This window comes from Nomascus leucogenys, chromosome 18 (assembly GCF_006542625.1).
Source record: "Nomascus leucogenys isolate Asia chromosome 18, Asia_NLE_v1, whole genome shotgun sequence".
Classification (NCBI taxonomy): Eukaryota; Metazoa; Chordata; class Mammalia; order Primates; family Hylobatidae; genus Nomascus; species Nomascus leucogenys.
This window is the reverse complement of record NC_044398.1, coordinates 23,735,986-23,743,692: the sequence shown is the minus strand read 5'-3', so window position 1 is coordinate 23,743,692 and position 7,707 is coordinate 23,735,986. Positions and strand designations below refer to the sequence as shown.

Sequence of the window (7,707 nt, the reverse complement as noted above, 5' to 3'; positions counted from 1 at the left end):
CAGGCGCCCATCACCACGCCCATCTAATTTTTTTTATTTTTAGTAGAGATGGGGTTTCACCATGTTGGCCAGGCTGGTCTTGAACTCTTGACCTTGTGATTCACCCACCTCAGCCTCCTAAAAGCGCTGGGCTTACAAGCGTGAGCCACCACGCCCGCCCCTCTGTACTTTTTCTTAAGGAGAGGGTTGTCATAGTTTGTATTCTCCCACCCACCCTAAACAGACTCTGAAAGAAAGATTTGGATGCAAGACCAGTTCATCTGGGATATGATCCCAAGAAATCCAAACAGTATAAGGGAGTGACAGGAAAGCCAAAAGTCCTTTTGAGCTATTGGGGCTGAATCCCACTGGGGAGTCTTAGAAACAATGCTACTCAAAACGTGGTCTAGGCTGGGCACGGTGGCTCACGCCTGTAATCCCAGAACTTTGGGAGGCTGAGGCGGGCGGATCGCCTGAGGTCAGGAGTTTGAGACCAGCCTGACCAGCATGGCGAAACCCCATCTCTACGAAAAGTACAAAATTAGCCGGGTGTGGTGGCACATGCCTATAATTCCACCTACTTGTACTTGGGAGGCTGAGGCAGGAGAATCACTTGAACCCAGGAGGTGGAGGCTGCAGTGAGCCGAGATTGCGCCATTGCACTCCAGCCTGAGCAACAAGAGTGAAACTCCATCTCAGAAAAAAAAACAAAACAAAAACAAAATGTGGTCCATGGATTGGCAGCAGCATCAGTATTCCTAGGAGCTTGGTTAGAATGCAAACTCTTGGGCCCAAGAATGTCTATCTTTTTTGTTTTGTTTTGTTTTGTTTTGTTTTTTTTGGAGACAGACTCTCCTTCTGTCACTCAGGCTGATGTGCAGTGATGCAACCTTGGCTCACTGTAGCCTCAACCTCCCAAGTTCAAGCGATCCTCCCACCTCAGCCTCTGAGGTAGCTGGGACCACAGATGTGTGCCACCATGCTCACAAAGTCTCACCATATTGCCCAGGCTGGTCTCGAACTCCTGGGCTCAAGTGATTCTTCCGCCTCAACCTCCCAAAGTGCTGCGATTACAGGTGTAAGCCACTGAGCCTGGCTGGAATCTGTGTCATATTAATCTCTCTAAGTGATTATCATATGCTAGAAAATTTTGAGAAACATTACAGTAGAATATGCTTCAGAATGGCTCCACTAAGGGGATGAGGAACTGGAATATTTAGTTACCAAATCCCATCTCTCATTGATTGTAGATTATCTCTCATAATGTTAACTCCGCTAGCACTTCCAGATAGAGGTACTCAGGTGTTTGAGGTAAGAAGTTCTGGGCCTGTACAAGATCTGTCTACCAAAGTTGAGGTGAACTCTGGGGCAGTTTGAGGGAATATGGATAGGGCACAGTTAAGATCTGAATAAGCCTTAGCCTTCATCAGATTCTCAGGTTTTAAGTCTGTGAGCCCCTCAAAAGTTTTAAGGACTATATTCCTTTAACAAATGTTTATTATGTGCCTTCTGTATACCAGGTACTGTATCAGGCAAAAGCAGTACAAAGACAAAGAACTTTCCTGTGACAAAGAACTTTCACAGTCAACCATAAAATAATTAAATGCCTTCTCGTAGGCCAGGTGTGCTGGCTCAGACTCCTAATCCCAGCACTTTGGAAGGCCAAGGTGGGCGGGTCACTTGAAGCCAGAAATTCGAGACCAGCCTGGCCAACATGTCGAAACCCTGTCTCTACTAAAAATGCAAAAAAATTAGTCGGGCACAGTGGCACTTGACTGTAATTTGGAGGCTGAGGCAAAAGAATCGCTTGAAACTGGGAGGTGGAGGTTGTATTGAGCCGAGATCATGCCACTTAACTCCAGCCTGGGTGTGAGTGAGGCCTTGTCTCAAAAAAATATATATATATATATGTGTATATATATATGTGTGTGTATATATGTGTATATATGTATGTGTGTATATATGTGTATATATATGTATATATATGTATGTATATATGTGTATATATATATGTGTATATGCCTTCTCTTAAAGTTGGAGAAAAAAATGTCTGGAGTCTGCTAGTGAACAGCTTTGAAAACCTGGAAATAATTTTTTCAAGCTCAGAATGTCTAAAATTTTAACTATAATAAAAATCATGATATCAGCTTATTAATTTATAGGGAGCCCAGGTTGGTTGTAAAATTATCTCCTCAGTAGGAAACTCTACTTAGAAGTCAAATTATAATCCTAAATTGCAATGGTGGCTTAAAGTGCACACACTTGTACAGGACCCAGCAAGAAATCTGGTCAGATTTTCAAGGTTTGCCATCCCTTTGCCTAGTTACTATTCTTCTGTTAAAATACCCTTTCTACAAGAATTAGCCAGGTGTAGTGGTAGGTGTCTGTAGTCCTTGCTACTTGGGAGGTGAGGTGGGAGGATCATGTGAGTGGGAGAGGTGGAAGTTGTAGTGAGCCGAGATCACGGATGACTAGAGAGACCCTGTCTCAAAAAAAAAAAAAAAAAAAAAAAATCCTTGTGTTTCATACATTTGAATACCATGGTTCACTGAGGCAGTACACTGGCCGCAGAGTTAGCTGTGTGTCCTACTCACAGACATCTTGTTTGGCATCACTGTGTTTTAAAACTCAGGAAAAGTGGCTCTTTTAGATAGGAGTTTGTAGTCTCCAGTGGGTCCTAGTCCCTATGTCAGGTCATCTTTTATTGTTACTTGCCTAGCCTCTGCAGCCATTTGAGTTAGGAATTTCAAGGGTTTCTTTTACATACACCACACACCCATGATACCACCCCCCAGTCATCTAGAGAGCTCATTCATTACTCTAGAGTCTAGGTCTGCGCTGTCCGATACTGTCGTCACTAGTTGCATGTGGCTCTTGAGCTCTTTAAATGCTCCCAGTCCTTAATGAGATGTGCTCCAAGTATAAACACCAAATTTTGAAAACTTAGTACGAAAAAAAGAACGTAAGCTATCTTGTTAATAACATTGGATACATGTTGAAATGATATTTTGATCTCTCTCACACTCTTTCTTGAGGCAGAGTCTGGCTCTGTTTGTTGGAGTGCAGTGGTGTGATCATAGCTCACTGCAACCTCCACCTCCCAGCTCAAGGGATTCTCCCACTTTATCCTCCCGAGTTGCTGGGACTACAGACGCGCGCCACTACGCCCGGCTCATTTTTTTTTTCTTTTTTGAGACGAAGTCTCGCTCTGTCGCCAGGCTGGAGTGCAGTAGCGTGATCTTGGCTCACTGCAGCCTCCAACTCCCTGTTTCAAGCAATTCTCCTGCTTCAGCCTCCCGAGTAACTGGGATTACAGGCACACGCCACCACGCCCAGCTAATTTTTATATTTTTAGTAGAGACGGGGTTTCACCATGTTGGTCAGGATGGTCTCGATCTCCTGACCTTGTGATCTGCCCGCCTCGGCCTCTCAAATACTGGAATTACAGGCGTGAGCCACAGCGCCCGGCCGACCAAGGTTCTTTAAATCCACCTTCTGTTCTAGATGCTGTTCAATTAGTCTGCTTTTATAGCTGTCTGAGAGCAGAGAGAAAAAGCACCACAACTAAGTGCTGAGAGTCACCAAGTAAGGGGGACGTGGCCGCAGGGCAGGAAGCAACAAGTCCAAAATTCAAATCACACACCAACGCGGTTCCTTTCTGCATCCAAGGTCAATAAAAAAAATTTTTTTTGGTAATTTCCTGTATTGCTGGAGCGAACTGATGGGGCAGGGCACCCGTGGACAAACATTTCTATGAAGCTAAATACCATTTACAAACCAGGGTGGGGAAAGAACGATGAAAAGTTCTTGATGGAAGGGAATGAGGAGATGGGAAGGTCAGTTTCTGGCTTGCCCTCTCTGTCTCCAACTACTCCGCCTGGAGAAGGAAAATGCTGGGAAAATGAACCTTCAGCTAAAGGCGACGCTGCTCTAAGTTTGAGGCAATTGGGAAAAGAAGGCCATATCCCTAAAGTTATCCCAGTTTAGGGTCTGCCACGCTAAGTTTCCTCAGCCCCGACGCAGGGTCCCGCCTGCAATCGTTTTCCGACTCCCGCCCAACTCAAGCTTCATCCTCGCCTGCGCCCCACCTCCGCGCCTGTCCGAGCCACCCATGAAACGCCTTGAGGCCGCCATTTTAAACAGCGCTATCGCGAGATATACTTCGCCGTTTCCAGCCTGACTCATTTACTTTCTTGCGAGAGTCTCTTCTCGTCTGCTCTTGCCGTGGCCAAGGAAAGTGTCGCGAGAGCTGGTTGCCTTGGCTCCCTGTAGCTATAGCAGCCGCGGCGGTTAAGTATGCGGCGCCAGGAGCTGTGAGTGCGACACCCTCAGGGGGGCGGGGCCGGGGGTAACGGGGTGCAGGGGGTAGCGTCTGGGGAGGGGTGCGGGGAAGGTTAGGTCGCGGGAGGAATGGACCTGAGTGTGACGTGTGGGGCAGGACCTGGGTCCTGTGGGTACAGGGACGCGGCGCCGGTCTGCTCTAGGGCACGCGGGAGGGCTAGAGCTGCTGGGAGGTCCAGGGGGAGGGACCCGTGTGTAATGGGGTTCAGGGGGCGCGGGCTGGAGCGTGGAGGGGTGTGTGTGTTGGGAGCAGGGTGTTTACGGAGACTCGGAACTGGATAAAGGGACCAGGCTACATTGGGAAAGAAGTGGGAAGAAATGGGGTACAGCGAGGAGGACGGTATGTTGAATGAGAGCACAGACGCTGGGCCCAGTTTGCTTTTCACTGGTTAGAGGGGTGGAGGGAGAAGGGATCAGACCTTTACAGATCCTCGGCTGTGCCTGAGGCTAGTCGGGGACCGCGCGCCGGGACCTGGGTCCTAAATGGCCGTGGCGGGAATGGTGGCGTCCCAGATCGTCGCCGCCTCCTTTCCCTCTTTCCGGAGAGATACCCCACGGACACTCTTGAGATGCGAACGGAGAGTCCTGGTGAACTAGTATTAGTTGGGAAGGTTCTTTTCGCTGAGCAACTACGAGTAGGATAATGAATGATTGCTACTCTAAAATAAAGCGCAGGGTGGGGGGGCGGGAGAGAGCGATTCTTGAGAAGAAAAAAACACTAAGGTTGTTTCCTCTGAAGCGTATTGAGTTGGAAGAAGGGGGTGTGTGCTAAGCTTACGTTTCTTCCCAGACTCATTCAAGTGTACAATTTCTTTACGGTGTGCTTATGAAATATATGAAAGGTAGTCAGGTTAGATGGTATGGTGAAAAAATGTGCAATATGACACTTAAACCTTCCACAAATGTAACTTAAAAAACAAATTTAATTGCAACAGCAGGCTGAACACTAAATCTAGGGATAGTTTTTAGTTATTTGGATGTAAAACCTGGTGTTCCTAAAGTGTGCTTATCAAGCTATTTGCCTTTTAAGAAATGAATGAGATTTTATTTTAGGAGACAGAACATGTTTTGAATGTATCAATGTTGAAATAAAAGATGTTTCTCAGGAGTTAAAATCACAGAGGGGAAATCATCTAGTCTTTGAGTCTTAAGGACTGTTTTCTGGAAACAGGTGTGGACCACTTTGCTGGTTAACTTATTTGTAGTGAAAACAATGGCTTCAAGTCAGGCATAAAAATAATTTATTTCAATCGACAGATACAAGTTTTCTGACCATTTTTCTATCTTTTGTGGGTATACATTTGAAAGGGATAACCTCTCTTGTGATTATATAACTGGATTTTTTCATGTTGAGGTTCACAAATGCATTAATTAGAATAATGGCTTTTTGGCTGGGCGCGGTGGCTCACGCCTGTAATCCCAGCACTTTGGGAGACCGAGGCGGGCAGATTGCTTGAGGTGAGGAGTTCGAGACCAGCCTGGCTAACATGGTGAAACCCCCGTCTCTACTAAAAAAATACAAAAATTAGCCGGGCATGGTGTCGCGCGCCTGCAATCCCAGCTACTTGGAAAGTTCAGGCAGGAGAATCGCTTGAACCCCGGAGGGGAAGGTTGCAGTAAGCCGAGATTGCACCATTGCACTCCAGTCTGGGCGACAGAGTGAGACTCCGTCTCAAAAAAAAAAAAAAAAATGGCTTTTAAAATCCTTCTTCAGCTGGTCTTAATGTGGTTAGTCACTGAACTCATTTATTTGATATATGTTAGAGTGAAACCTAATTTGTAATGTCAGCAGCTAAACTTTAAAGTAGAAATGCTTTTCTGATGCAAGATAAAGCTTTGTGTGGTGGTTGAGTCCAAAAGATTTCTGCATGAATCCAATAACAAGCTCTGCGAAACTCCTGTTATGTGTAAAGTACTATGTAAGGCATTGCAGTGAAAAAAGATTAATTCATTTATCCACTTAATATTTATTGAGACCTATTTTGTGTCTGATTGCTAAGCCTTCAGGATACAAATACAGGTAGAACTTGATCTCTGCCTTGGAATTGCTCAGACCCTGTGAGGGCAGACTGATAGAGAAAAAAATACTTACAATGTAATAAGTACAATATATGAACATGAAAGTATGAGACAAAGTTCTGCCCCTGAAGAGTTTATATAGTAGTTGACAGGACAAAGAATTTGTTTGTTCGTTTTTTTGCAACAGGGTCTCACTGTGTTACTTAGGCTGGAGTGCAGTGGCAAGATCATGGCTCACTGCAACTTCAACCTCCTAGGCTCCAACCATCCTCGTACCTCTGTCTCCTGAATAGAGCTGAGACTACAGGTGAGGGCCACCATGCCCAGCTGATTTATTTTTAGAGATTGGGTCTTGCTATGTTGCCAGGCTGGTCTCAAACTCCTGGGCTCAAGTGATACTCCTGCCTCAGCCTCCCAAAGTAAGAATTCTCTTTTCTCTTTTTTTGGGACAAGGTTTCGCTCTGTTGCCCAGGCTGGAATGCAGTGGTGTCATCACAGCTCACTGCCACCTCAACCTCCTGGGCCCACGCTTTCCTCCCACCTCAGCCTGCTGAGTAGATAGGACCACAGGTGCATACAACCACGCCCAATTAATTATTAAAATTTTTTTGTAGAGACGAGGTCTTGCTATGTTGCCTAAGCTGGTCTGGCTGTGTTACCCAGCAATCCTCCTTCCTTGGCAGCTTGGCTTCCCAAAGTGCTGGGATTACAGGCTTGAGCCACCATGCCCAGCTTAAGAGTTTTTAAAATTACAAAGTGTTAAGCAAACTAAACTGTGCTGCATTAGTGAAACACATAGTAAATTTCTCAGAAGAGATAAAAGAATGGAAGTTTGAAGAGAAAATTCACTGGTCAGTTCATAATTTAAGCCCTTTTTTATTTTTGTTTTTTTTTTTAAGACGAGTTCTCTGTCGCCCAGGCTGGAGTGCAGTGGAGTAATCATGGCCCACTGCAGCCTCAGTCTCCTAGGTTTAAGGAATCCTCTTGCTTTTCAGCCTCTCCAGGAGCTGGGACTACAGGTGCTTGGCTAATTTTTGTACTTTTTCTAGAGACAGGATCTTGCTATGTTGCCCATGCTGATCTCTAGCACCTGGGCTCAAGTGATCCTCCCACCTCAGCCTCCCAAAATTCTGGGATTATAGGCGTGAGCCACCGCGCTGGTCCTATTAGTCTTTTTTAGTACTCCTTTACTGTAAATGTAAATAAATACGGACCAGGCACAGTAGCTCAGGCCTGTAATCACAGCACTTTGGGAGGCTGAGGTGGGCAGATCAGTTGAGGTCAGGAGTTCAAGATCAGCCTGGCCAACATGGTGAAACCCTGTCTCTACTAAAAACACAAAAATTAGATGGGCATGGTGATGCCTGC

General features: G+C 45.8%; 1 protein-coding gene across 2 annotated transcripts in view; it reads left to right on the top strand.

The window, feature by feature from the left end:
* Nucleotides 1-4,179: 4,179 nt before the first annotated feature.
* The window catches only part of USP54 (ubiquitin specific peptidase 54), a 138,854-nt gene continuing 135,326 nt past the window's right edge, over nt 4,180-7,707 (top strand). The window contains exon 1 of one of the 2 annotated variants that reach the window (XM_030798218.1): nt 4,180-4,292. The gene's annotated coding sequence lies outside the window, so the exon portion shown is untranslated. Of the gene's footprint in view, nt 4,293-4,558; nt 4,661-7,707 lie in introns of those variants that run through there. The other variant, XM_030798217.1, reaches the window with a different exon arrangement.